The sequence below is a fragment of the Notamacropus eugenii genome, chromosome 4 (genome assembly GCF_028372415.1).
Source record: "Notamacropus eugenii isolate mMacEug1 chromosome 4, mMacEug1.pri_v2, whole genome shotgun sequence".
Classification (NCBI taxonomy): domain Eukaryota; kingdom Metazoa; phylum Chordata; class Mammalia; order Diprotodontia; family Macropodidae; genus Notamacropus; species Notamacropus eugenii.
This window is the reverse complement of record NC_092875.1, coordinates 85785123-85799545: the sequence shown is the minus strand read 5'-3', so window position 1 is coordinate 85799545 and position 14423 is coordinate 85785123. Positions and strand designations below refer to the sequence as shown.

The following is a 14423-nucleotide window of genomic DNA, read 5'->3' as shown; positions in this document are numbered from 1 at the left end:
CCAAGCACCTGAGACCCCAGCATAGAAAGCCCCCAGTACAAGAAGCTTGGGATGGTGCCTCCTGTGTCACAAGAGCAGAGCTCGGCTTTTAAAAATGAGCAAAAAACAAAAAAAGAGCTCTGACCATAGAAAGATGAGAGGGAAGATCAAAACACAAACTCAGAAGAGGACAACAATGTCAAAATGCCTAAATGTGAAGCCTCAGAGGAGAATATGAATTGGTCTCAAGCCCAAAAAATCTTGGACGAACTCAAAAAGAATTTTAATAATCAAGTAAGAGAGGTAGAAGAAAAATTGGGAGAAGATTATCACGTGAAAAATCTCTACAATGGATCCCAGAAAACGTAAGTGTTACCCAAACATATCCCAGATGAGCCCCATGTGTAAAACAATCTCTGGGGGCTTACTTGCCCAAACCACATCAGCTATGACAGGGTGGGTCTCCAGAGAAGTGGGTTGGAAAATCTTCCTAACATTGGCTCCACTCTATCATCCAATGAGATAATATTTGTAAAGCACTTAACCAAGGGTCTGACACATAGTAGGTGCTTAATAAATACTTACTCCCTTCCTTTACATTTTCCTGACAGCATGCTTCAAAATCAGCTACTAGACTCAGTTAATTATTTTTTTTTGGCTTGCTCATTTTAAAAAATTGTTAAATTAATTTTTATTTTTTAATTAATTTATTCATTTTGAGCATTAAAATATGGAACACTTCATGAATATGTGTCATTCTCACACAGGGGACATGCTAATCTTTTCTTCATTGTTCTTATTTTAATAAATGTGCTGCCAAAGTGAGTACATAATAGTTACAAAACATTTCCTCTAAAACAAGGGGGTGCACTCTCCCACAAATGCAGAGCCCATGAGGGAAAGAGTGGATATAAATTTAATAGGACAATTTTGAGGCACACATGTAGGGAGCACATATGACTTACATAATTTGCAATTCAAGAATTGTAGGACTTTGATGTCCTGTCTTAGTCTAGAAGACCCTAATGGCGTTCACTACAGGGCATGGTGTCAGTGATGGATGAATTGTTTCTCTGTGCAGCTGAGTTGGCTTCTAGAAAAGCCATGTCAGCTCCATTGGAAAGGCACCTCAGCTGGACTTGCTCTTAATGAGATCCAATGTCTTTTATGAACTGGTAAATCCATTACTGACCTGGAGCAGTAAGGCTTCTCAGTCAATAATTTACTACTGGACCAGGTCAGGAGGTCACTCAGATATTGGGCAGTTGCTGCCAGGTTGGACTGGTGGGATAGTTTCTTCTGAGGCATAAGGTTATACTGAACAGATTGATTCATGGGGCTCCCTGAACTTGCTCTTTGATAGGATGTAGATTTTGTTTTATTTTTTATTTTGTTTTAAATTTACATTTATTTTCTATTACAGTTTGAGTTTCCAGTTGTCTCCCTCCCTGCTTCCCAACCCCACATTAGAGAAGGTCAGCATTTGAGATATGTAGAACTATATATAGCAATTTTTCTCTGAGTTTCTCTTCATAAGTCCTTCATAGGGGCAACTAGGTGGTGTAGTGGATAGAGCACCTGTGCAGGAGTCATGAGGACCTGAATTCAAATCTCACCTCAGACACTTGACACTCACTAGCTGTGTGACCTTGGGCAAGTCACTTAACCCCAGTTGCCTCATCCTGGATCATCTCCAGTCATCCTGATGAATATCTGGTCACTGGATTTAGATGGCTCAGGAGGGGAAGTGAGGCTGGTGACCTGCACAGCCCTCCCTCACTCAAAACGAAGTCAAGTGCAAGTCATGTCACTATTTCTTTGATGGCATCGTCTTCTTCGGCAATGGAGGACAAACACACATGTGCCTGCATAATTGATTTGAATGATTATATTATGTAAAACAGCTTAGTCATTCACAGTTAACTCTTCAAACAACATTGCTATTACTGTACACAACATTCTTTTTTCTTCTCATTTCACCCTTTCCATGTTTTTCTAAAACCAACCTTTTCATCATTTCTTACAGTGTAGTGGTATTCTATTACAATCATATACCACAACTCATTTAGCCATTTCCTTCCCCTCAATTTGCCACCACAAAGAGTGCTATTATAAATATTTTGGAATTATAGGGTTTTTTTTTTCTTTCTTCCCCTGATCAGACAGGAAAACAGACCTGTAGTATTACTGGGTCAAAGGGTATAAGCAGTTTTATAAATCTTTGGGCATAATTCCAAATTACTCTCCAAAATGGTTAGATCAGTTCACAATTCCACCAACAATGCATTAGTGTTCCAATTTTTCCACATCCCCTCCAATATTTGTCATTTCCCTCTTCTATTATTTTAGCCATTCTGATAGGTGTGAGATGACACTTCAGAGTTGTTTTAATTTGCATTTCTCTAGTCAGTAATGGCTTAGAGCATTTTTATATGACTATATGTAGTTTTGATTTCTTCTTACAAATACTACCTGCTTATATCCTTTGATCATTTATCAACTGGGGAATAATTCATATTCTTATAAATTTGATTCAGTTCTCTATATATTTAAGATATGAGGCCTTTATCCAAGAAACTAGATGTAAAATTACACACATATACACACGTATATCTTTATCCTTTCCTGTTTTCCTTCTAATCTTGGCTACATTGGTTTTATTTAGACAAACCTTTTTTAATTTAATGCAATCAAAAGTATCCACTTTATATCCCACAATGTTCTCTGTCTCTTGTTTATTCATAAATTCTTCTCATCCATAAATCCAATAGGTAATATGTTTCATGATCTTCTAATTTACTTATGATATCCCCCTTTATGTCCATTAGGGATTCTTAAACTTTTTCCACTCACTGCCCCTTTTTGTGTTTCCACAGTGCTTGTTGGTGCTGTGTGGGTGTGATAGCGTGCCCAGTACAAAGTGTACATGTCATGTGTTCAGAATGATGGCTGCAGTGAAGTTGCATGATGCAACATGGGTAAGCTCTAGCCAGAAACACCTTGGATTCATGATGTTTGATTCTGAATTAATTTTTGATCATTGTACATTCATAAACCTTTCACTGTTGCCAATTTATTTGTGACCCCAAATAGGGTCATGACGCACAATTTAAGAAGTACTGGTAGGTCATATATCCATTTGGACCTTATCTTGGTAAACAGTGTAAAATATTGTCATATCTACTTTCTACCAGACTCCTTTTTAGTTTTTCCAGCAATTTTTACCAAATAGTGAATTCTTTTCCCAAAAGCTTCCATCTTTGTTTTTATCAAACACAAGGTTACTATAATAATTCACAAGTGTGTATTATATACTAATTCTATTTCACTGATCTTCCCTTCTATTTCTTAGTCAGTGCTAGATATTCTGGTAATTACTGCTTTAAAGTAAAGTTTAAGATTACTGCTAGACCTCCTTCCTTTACATTTTTAAAATTTAATTCCTTTGATATTCTTGAACTTTTCTTCTTCCAGATGAATTTTATTATTTTTTTCTAGCTAAATAAAATAAGTTTTTTGTAGTTTAATTGGGATGGTACTGAAAAGGTAGATTCGTTTGGATAGAATTGTCATTTTTATTATATTGGTTCGGCCTATCCACAAATATTATTTCTAATATTATCAATAATATCTAATATTTCTCCAATTATTTAAATCTGACTGTATTTGTATAAAAATTATATCATAATTATGTTCATATGGTTCCTGGATTTGTCTTGGCAGGTATGCTCCCAGGTATTTTATATTGTCCATGGTTATTTTAAATGAAGTATCTCTTACTACCTTTTCTTGAAGGACTTTGTTGTTGACATATAGAAATGCTGATGACTTATGTGGGTTTATTTTGTATCCCATTACTTTGCAAAAATTATTGTTTCAACTATTTTTTTAACTGGATCTCTAGGATTTTCCAAACATATTATCGTATGCAGGTATGCAGGTAACTGCAAAAAGAGATAGTTTTATTTCCTCGTTGCCCATTCTGATTCTTTCAATTTCTTTTTCTTCTCTTATTGTTATTGCTAGCATTTCTAGTACAATATTGAATAACATTGGTGACAATGGGCATCCTTATTTCATTCCTGTTCTTATTAGAAGGGTTTCTAGCTTATCCCCATTACGGACAATGCTTGCTGATGGTTTTAGGTAGATGCTTCTTATCATTTTAAGGAAAAACCCCTTTATACCTATGCTTTCAAGTGCTGTTAATACAAATGAGTGTTATATTTTATTAAAAGTATTTTCTGCATCTATTGATATAATTATATGATTTTGTTGCTTTTGTTATTGATATAATCAATTACTTTAATAGTTTTCCTTATATTGAACCATCCCTGCATTCTTGGTATAAATCCCTCTTGGTCGCATTATCTTTGTTATATATTACCATAGTCTCCTAGATAGTATTTTATTTAGGATTTTTGCATGAATATTCATTAGTGAAATTGGTCTAGAATTTTCTTTCTCTGTTTTTGCTCTTCCTGGTTTAAGTATCAACACCATATTTGTTTCTTAAAAGGAGTTTGGTAGGACTGCTTCTTTCTCTATTATTTAAAATAACTTATTTAACGTTAGAGTTAGTTGATCTTTAAAAGTGTGGTAGAATTCACTTGTAAATCCATGTGGCAATGATGTTTTTTTCTTAGGAAGTTCATTTATGGCCTGTTTAATTTCTTTTTCTAAAATAGGCTTATTTAGGTATTCTATTTCCTCTTCTATTAATCTGGGCAGTTTACATTTTTGTAAGTTTTCTTCCATTTCACTTAAATTGTTAAATTTATTGACATAGAATTGGGAGAAATAACTTCTAATAATTGCTTTAAGTTCATCTTTTTATTTTTGGTATTAGTGATTTGGTTTTCTTCTCTCTCTTTTTTAATCAAACTAACCAATGGTTTATCTATTTTATTGTTTTTTTTGATAAAACCAACTTTTAGTTTTATTTATTAATTCAATTGCATTTAGTTTTCAAGATTTCCAATTTGGTGTTTAATTAGAGATTTTTAATTTGTTCTTTTTCTAGCTTTTAAAATTGTACACTCAATTGATTGATCTGTTCTTTTATTGAAGTATTTAAAGATATACATTTTCTTCTGATTACTGCTTTTGTTGCATCCCCTAAGTTCTGATCTGTTGTCTCATTATTATCATTCTCTTTAAAAAAAATTATTTATTGTTTCTATGATTTGTTCTTTGACTCACTCATTCTTGAAGTTGGATTGTTTAGTTTTTCAATTAATTTTTAATCTGTTTCCATGGTCCTTTATTAAATGTAATTTTTGTTGCATCATGATCTGAAAAGGATGTGTTTAATATTTCTGTTTTTCTGAATTTGACTATAAAATTTAATGCCATCGTATATGGTCAATTTTTGTAAAGGTGCCATGGACTGCTGAGAAAAGGTGTATTCCTTTACATCTTCATTCAGTACTCTCTAGATATCTAGCTTGTCTAAGTCATATTATTTATCTATTTATCATATTATCTAAGTCATATTATTTACTTTGGGGCTAGACTTATTTAGTTGTGAGTGGGGAAAGTTGAGGGGAAACTATTATAGTTTTGCTATCCATTTCCACCCATAATTCATTTTGCTTTTCCTTTAAAAATTTGGATGCTATAGCATTTGGTTTACCTTATAGCATATATGTTTAGTATTGATATGATTTAGTATTGATATGTATAGTATTGAAGTATTGTTACTTCATTATCTGTGTTACCCTTTAACATAATATTGATTCTCTGCTTATCTCTTTTCATAAAATCTATTTTAGTTTTAACTTTGTCTTAGGTCATGATTGCTACCTCTGCTTTTTTTTTATGTCAGTTGAAGATAATACATTCTACTCCAGCCCTTTGTTTTTACTATATGTGTGTCTCTCATTTTAAAATGTGTTTCTTCTAAGTGATATGTTGTTGGGTTCTGGGTTTTGATCCATTCTGCTATTTTTCCATTTTGTGAGTGAGTTCATTCCATTCACATTCAAAGTTATAATGACTGTGCATTTCCCTCCATCCTATTTTCCTCCACTGTTTATCCTTCTCTCTCTCTCTCTCTCTCTCTCTCTCTCTCTCTCTCTCTCTCTCTCTCTCTCTCTCTCTCTCTCTCTCTCTCTCTCTCCCCCCTCATCCTTCTTCAGAAATCAACTTTCCTTTGGACCACTGCCTCCCTAGTCTGCACACCTTTTTAAGAGTCCCTCCCTTATCCTCTCTCCTTCTCTTCCTATTTTTCTGTAAGTTAAGAAGACTTTTGTACTCAGTTGTGTGTGTGTGTGTGTGTGTGTGTGTGTGTATAATTCCCTCTTTAACCTAGTTCTTATGAGAATAAGGTTCCCACACTGCCCATTCTCCATCTCCATCCCTCCACTGTAAAAGTTCTTCCTCTTTTGTAGAGATAATTTGCTCCGTTTTACCTTTCCCTACCCAATTTTATTTTTTAGGATCATTTCATCCTAATTAATTCAAACCCAAGCCTCTATCTATATATACTCTTTCTAACTATTCTAATAATGATAACATCCCTAAGAATCACAAATATCATTTTCCCATATAAAACAGTAAACAATTTAATCTTATTAAATCACTTATGATTGGTCTTTCATGTTTGCTTTCTTATGTTTTTCCTGCTTCTTGTATTTGAAAGTCAAATTTTTTATTCAGCTCTAGTAATTTCCTTAGGAATGTCTGAAAGTCTTTTAATTCATTAAATATCCATGTTTTCCCTTACATGATTACACTAAGCTTTGCAGGGTAGATTTTTCTTGGCTGTATAATCAGCTCTTTTGCTCTTCAGAATATTATATTCCTTGCCCTTTGGTCTTTTAATGTAGAAATTGCTAAATCTTGTGTTATCCTTACTGTAGCTCCAAAATATTTGAATTGTTTCTTTCTAATTACTTGTAATATTTTCTCTTTGTCCTGGGAGGTTTGAAATTTAGGGATAATGTTCATGTGAATTTTCCTTTTAGGATTTCTTTCAGGTAGTCATCAGTGGATTTTTTAAAAATTTCTATTTTATCCTCTCATTCTAAAACTTCAGTACAATTTTCCTTAACACTTTCTTGAAGTATAGTATCTAGATTTTCTTATCATTATGACTTTCAGGTAGCCCAACTATTTTTAAATTATCTCTCCTCAAGCTGTTTTGTCAGTTATGTGTCAGTTATTTTTACAATGAGCTATTTCACGTTCTTTTCTATTTTTTCCATTCTTTTGTTTTTGTTTTATTATTTCTTTAATCTTATTAAGTCATTAGCTTCCCTTTGCTCTAATTTTTAAGGGGCTATTTTCTTCAGTAAGTTTTTGGGTCTCTTTTTACAATTGGTTGACTTTCTCTTCATTATTTCCTCTATTTTCTTGAATTACTCATTTCTTTTCCCAATTTTTCCTCTACCTCTTATTTGATTTTTAAAATCCTTAAAAAATTTTTTAAATTAAAAAGTCCTTTTTTTTAAGGTCTTCCAAGAACTCTTTTTGGGGTGTGACCATTCTACATTTTTCTTTGAATCTTTCCAAGTTGCTGTTTTGACTTTACTGTCTTCTTCTGAGCTTGAACCCTGATCTCTATCACCACAGTAATTATCTATGGTCAGGTTCTTTTTCTGTTATTTACTCATTTTTAAATGGCCTATTTCTTGGCTGTTAACTTTATGTTAGAGTCAGGCTATGCTCCTTGGGTGTGGGAAACTGTGATGAAAAAAAGCCTGAGAGACAGAGTTTTGGAGTAATTAATAATCAATTTATTAGTTAGGCTAGCAAATAATAAAGTGATGATCAGTAGTCTCTGTAACCAAAGTACAAGTAAACAAAGATAAAACCATGGAGATCCCTGAATATTTAAATACCTTTGGAAAAGAAGGTGCCCCTGACAGGTGTAAAAACCCTGATTGTTGAATAATCAATGAGGGAGCAAACATTTTAATGAAGAGGTAGGCCAAAAGTCTTCAGTTCCTCCTACTGAGAATGTGACTTGATTATGAGACTTAGCTGCCTACAGCAATCTGAACAAAGGAATCCATATCTACCCAGTACACTCCAGTTTTCTTCTTTATAAGCTGGGTCACCCTAAATTCTAGTGGAAGGTTCCAAGGACAGGGGCTCATTTCCAAAGCACAAAAATTCACTTAGATTAGATTCTATTTTTAAGGTCTTGTAGTTGGGTAGGGTCCCACCCAAGACTGCAGAGCATGTACCCAGAGGATTTGGTCAATCTCTTCCATCAGCAATGTGCTTCAGAGACTGGCTGACTGACTTACAAGGGCTGGTCCCTGAATGAAGAAATAGAAAGGAAAAACTTCAATCCTAATTTAATAATTGACTAAAAAATAATAATTTCTCTCAGGATAATATCTCAGGCTTTTCATGTTATTGTTTTCAGAGATCCATCTGGTCGTTTTTGACTTTTTGGTTCCCAGGTACGGTGGTCACTGTTCTCCTGGTTTGTACCTTGGTTTACGAGCCACCTCAAGTATTCTTCCCCATCCCTAAGCTATGATCAGGGCCCTGGCAGCACCACTACCACTTCAAAAGTGGTGCTTTTCTCACTTTCCATGATCCCTGAAGTATAACACTGGCCTCTACAGACACTACGACTATCAGTTGGCCCCTCTCCCCTGGAACTGAAACCAGGGACTTGACTCTGTTGTGAATGACCACAATTAGTCCTTCTCCATCTGGGAACCACAAGCAGGGACCGCTTCCCTCCCTTCAAATGTATTCACCAATGTATACTTTCTCCTCTTCTTCTGTAGCCACACAACCAAAGCTATGTCCAGTGCCAGTGGAGGCTCCCACCCACCCAGTCTTTCCTTGATCAACTGCCCAATCCCTACCATCCCTGAGGTGAAAGTTCCCAGAGCTGCAGTTGTTTCAACACAACTGCCACCCAAGGCCTGCTATTTGTTGCCAGGCTATAATTGTACCTCTTCACTCCTGGACAGATCACCATCCCATAGGTCAGATCTTTCCTAATGTCTTCCCAAGTTGTCTTAGCCTGGAAAACTTCCCTTAACCCCACTTTTTATCATTTCTGCTGCTCTAAAATTCATTTTAAGGCATTATTTTAAGTTATTTGGAGGAGAATTAGAGAGAGCCAGATAATTTCCTATTTTATTTGGCTATCTTCTCATAATCTTCTCCTTTGTTTTATTCTTAATCACCTTTACTGAATGTTATGACTGGGTGTTACTGCCTTCTTTTTAGCTAGTGTTACAGTATTCTTTAGGTCAATTCAATAAGCATTTATTAAATTTTTGCTACATGCAGGCATTGGGCTAAGCACCAGGTTGACATAGGCAGGTAAAAAGAAAGACAGCCCCTACACTCAAGAAACTTGAATTCTAATGGGGGGATACAACACATAAAAGGGAGTAGATAAGTGTAGCTGGAAGGAATAAGGTATCCTTTCTGGGGCATAATGATGATGAATGGAGCATCAGCTGGGAGAAGAATAAAGGATGGTTAGCCTGTGCCCTTTCTCAAAACTCAAAATGGATGTTCTAAGAAAAATCCACCAATGGGAGAAGGGGGCCTCAAAGGTGGAGAGATGTTTGAGAATGAGAAGATCACAGAGGGCGAGGAAGTCTCCGGTAAGAAGGTAACTGAGGCATGGTGGTGAAATTCAGAGTCAGAAGCAGAAGAATGAAAAATGCTCAGCCTTTCTCAAAAGGATTTCTTTTTCTAAGGCAATGAACCATAGCCTAGGATTGGCTGTAACTTCTCCTTTCTGATTGCCCCAGAGTCATTACTGTAAGGCTTTTCATTTCCAGGAAGGCGGTGGAAGAACTTTGGTCTCTCTCATTTGACAGTCCTTCCTGGATGAAAATCAAAATAAGGTATTCTACCTTGACTAGTGGGGATCATTCTCAGGGCAATTAGATATATTCCTGTTGCATGTCTTGTGCAAATGAATGGCTAGGGACAAAGTTCCTAGACTTTGCTGGCTTAATCATATACAGTTGAAGTCTCAGATCCTTATTAAAGTGTGGAAAGTTTATTTTGAAGCTTGAAATCTCTCAAACTGTTTCAAGGTCCCTATCTATTCAGTCCTTCCTATTTTTAGCTTTTGCTAAAAAAAGGCACATTTTTATAGTTACAAGGGTCATTCTCTTTGTCAGAGAAAGCAGAAACCAAGGCTTGAACAGCCCTGCTTTCTCTCTATTGGCAAAGAGTGATCTTTGTCCCATCCACCACAAACTACAGTCTTTTCCCTTGTTGTATTCCTTCTACTCAATATAACTTAAAAAGAAATACCTCTTTTTATTTTTATCTTCCCTTACCAACCTTGGCTCATTCTTAGCTTTGGCACTTATTTATTATTACTTTATATATCTAAATATATATGTACACATATATGCTATAATTTTGAAAATGATCTAGTGAAAATATGTTTAATATGAATGTATATGTAGAGCCTATATTAGATTGCACTCTGTCTTGGGGTGGGGGAAGGGGAGGGATGGGGAGAAAATTTGGAACTCAAAATCTTATGGAAGTGAATGGTGAAAACTAAAAATAAATAACTAAAGATTTAAAAAAGAAAATGTTTTATTTTTAATTTTTAAATTACAATTTAAAAAGGTTTATATCTCTTGTTTTTTCATCTCCTTTGTTTCTTCCCTACCTAGTGAAATAAACAAAGAATAAGAAAGAAAGGGGAAAAAAAAGCTATTCTCAGAAAAACTAATGGAATCTTTCCATAAAAGCAGTACTCTACATTGCCAGTCCCCTAACTCTAAAAAGAGGGGAAGGGTGTCTACTTTGCAATCTCTTCTCTGCGGCCAGCCTTTGCATTAAAACTGCATTTTTCTGTTCTACCCATTTACATGGTAGTATTCCTTTCTATATTATTTTCCTGGTTCTCAGAAGTACAGTTTACACAGTAACAGCAACATTGTAACAAGCAAGGAGAAGTTTTGAAAGAATGAGTAACTGTTTACTGCAACGACTAACCAAGATTCAAGAGAACTATGGGTAAAGCACGCCACCCATTTCCTGACAGGTGCAGGGTAAGACATATATTTTTGAACACAGCCAATGTGGAAATTTATTTCACTGGATGATGAATATTTGTTATGAAGGTTTTCTTTTTTTTTCTACTAGGGTAACAGAAAGGTGGTCAGGAAAGAATTTTTGTGTGTGAATTTTTAAAAAATATTTTAAATTGAAATAAAGAAAAAAATATTTTTCTGGTTCTGCTTGTATCACTTTATATTAGTTCATATGCCTTTGAATGCTTCTCTGAATTCTTTATTCATGGTTCCTTTGAAGCACAATACTACATGTTTCTTATGTTCATGCCCCATTCTTTGGTCATTCCCTAACTGATGGGCTCCTTCTTTGTTCCCAATTCCACAAAATGAGTATATAGGACATTGACCTCATTGGGCTATGTACCTAGTTCAGTGAGATCTCTGAGTAAAAGGTTCTGATGTTGGACCTCATGACCTGTAAGTGCCCTTCCAAATCTAACTGTATCCTATGGCACTTTTGTCCCTTTTAAAAGTGATTTTCAATTATTTTCCTGAATCTAACATTGTCCATTTTTACAAGATGGTGTCACCCTGTCCTGTGGCAGTGCTCTCAGTTCCAGAATCATTCTTTCTCCCTTGTCTCTTTTTCTTCAGTGCTCAAACTCAGTGAATGTCTACCAGAAATCTTCCCAAGAGTAAAGGAAGGAGAAAAGTGAGGACTTGGCAGTCTGAATTTCCATATACATTTTTGCATCTTCCCTTGCAGTTCACTGATCTATTTTTTCTGTCAGACTATGGTAAAGGAAGGAAACCTGCTACATTTCCAACTTCTTTCCAACCCCTCTTTCAAATACATCTCTCATAGACTACATGTATTGTTATTATAGCTTAAAGAGCCAGATAGAGCTCAAAGAAAATGATGAGAGGGAAAACATTAGTTTGTGCTGGTAGTTTAAAGAGGCATTTGAGAAAATTGTTCAATCCCCTACGGGCTTGGGGAAAGGGATGCGTTTAACCTGTAATCAATGAGGATTTATGAAGAACTGATGTGGAAGGCAGAGGGCTAAAAGTGATGCAAAACTTCTTTCTCCTCAGAACTATGATAAGGATAGAATGAAACTTTACAAAGAGAATTCTATTAAGAGTTTGTTTTGAGAGTTTTGAAGGGACATTTGAGAAAGATCTGAAATCGAAGTGCTTCTTCCTATGGAGTCAGGAAGGTTCTACTTGATAAACTATAGATACAGATTGTTAAAAGTGAGAGTGTGGGAGAAACTGAAGAGACTGATTCCTGCTGCCATCTTCAAAAGAAACGAGATGTAGAGATCATTTCTCAGGAAGAGAACTTTATCTTACAAAAAGGACTTTGAGAAGAGATTTTACTTGATAACTATGTTAGAGGCAGCTAGTGACTCAGTGGATAAGGTTCTGGGACTGGAGTAGGGAAGACCTGAGTTCAAATCCAGCCTCAGACGTTCCTTATCTGTGTGACCCTGAGCAAGTCACTTAATCTCTCATGACTGACAAAATGGATTCCCTGGAGAAAGAAGTGGCAAACTACTCCACTCTCTTTGCACAAAGGTTGGACATCACTGAAATGTCTGAATAAATAACAAAAATGTTCAAAACCTGAATATTGCAAAACTTAAGTTTCCACAATGTCCATTGACATTATGTTAAGGGCTTGAGGTCATTCAGGATATGTCACTGGTCATAATCAAAATATTGTAAATTGTTAAATATGCCTTATGTTTATTACTGATGCCATTTGTCAAATGCTATACGTATTTGATAAGTTTAATATTTAACTATAAATAAGAGTAATTACTATTGGAAAGGAAGCTTCTTTATTTCATTAAATAGTTAATATTTAATGAGCTAAGGTGGGGATTTAAGTCAATTAATGAAAATATTGCATTTATTAACGAGAAATAACTTATCACTACCTTTCTCTCTAGATCATTAGAGAAGTTGGAAGGATAAAATTCAACAAAAGGCAAAGAATCAAATGGCAGATTGAGATTCAATGTGTGTTCATCTTTCATTGCCAAAGAAGACGATGCCATCAGAGAAATAATGACATGACTTGCACTTGACTTTGTTTTGAGTGAGAGAGGGCTGTGCAGGTCACCAGCCTCACTTCCCCTCCTGAGTCATCTGAATCTAGTGACCAGATATTCATCAGGATGACTGGAGATGACCCAGGATGAGACAATTGGGGTTAAGTGATTTGCCCAAGGTCACACAGCTAGTGAGTGTCAAGTGTCTGAGGTGAGATTTGAACTCAGGTCCTCCCGACTCCAGGACAGGTGCTCTATCCACTGCACCACCTAGATGCCCTGAGATTCAATGACATACAAGACGAGGCATGGTAAGAACACAGATCCATGAAACTTTGCTACAAATGGCATCCATCTCTCCAACTTGTTATATGTGGGGTAGCATCCTATCACATCTCAATATGTATCTATACATATATGTGTATATACAATATACACATTCATATGCATTGCATGTGTATATACATATGTTATCACAGAGAAGATACACACATAGACTATCAATGTATGTAAATTTGCATTTCTGAAAGAAATTCACATTCCAAAAAAACCTGTGTTGTTTACTGTAGTGCTGTGTGCTCTCTCTCTTCTCCTTCCCCTCAGTTAAGCACTCAGCCCTCTCCCCCCACCAAAAAAAAACAACTCAAAAAAACCCCTCAGTGGCATGGAGAGGCCACCACCTTGACCCCAGCAGGAATGGGGGCTTGTTCTTATTGTTCATCCGAACATTTTTGAAGAGGACTAATGACATCGAGAGGTTAATGTCTGGAGTAAAGTGTAAATTGGGTTTAAGTGAGGCAGAGTTGCCCAAAGTCATCAGCCTCACTCTCTCTCCCAGAGTCTTCAAAGGCCAGTGTCAAAACAAAAGTCAAAATGACTGGAGATGGCCCGGGATGCAGTGGATGACCTTGGCACCTTCAATGTCTGACCAAGCTTGAAGTGATCCACGGTGCCTGCTTCAGCCACCTTCACTGCCATCGGAACAAATTGTTCTCATCTGTCTATTGAGCCAGGGGAAGTCTTCACATGCTTGGGAGAGATCTTCCCCTTCCTTCCCAAAGGGGCTGAGGCCTATTGGTTACCCTTAACCTGGGTTAGCTCATCTACCTAGATGCTTTTACTGGGTTATGGCTACAGCTTCTTGGAGCCATAGGCGAGAGTTGGGTGGCAGATGAACACCAAATGTAGATAAGCAACCCCAAAAAGGATTCAGCAAGCCCTCACTCCAAAGGAGTGCAAGCCAGAGTGTGTGCTTTCTTTTCAGTACTGAAAGGAGTAACAAGGCATGCAACATATCTTGGATGAGAAGTGGGGAATGGGAGCCGGATTTTTTTCTGTGAAATAAAGAAATCCAGAACAAAGATGGATGTGTTAACAAAAGAGGAAAGTTCTAAAACATACAGTAGAATGTGAG

The 14423-nt window shown here is 36.0% G+C and overlaps 1 non-coding gene across 1 annotated transcript; it reads right to left on the bottom strand.

Moving 5' to 3' along the window:
- Nucleotides 1-703: 703 nt before the first annotated feature.
- LOC140502872 (U6 spliceosomal RNA) lies at nucleotides 704-808 on the bottom strand. Its single transcript, XR_011966607.1, has one exon. It is a non-coding gene; the product is annotated as a U6 spliceosomal RNA (small nuclear RNA).
- Between the last annotated feature and the right edge of the window lie 13615 nt (nucleotides 809-14423).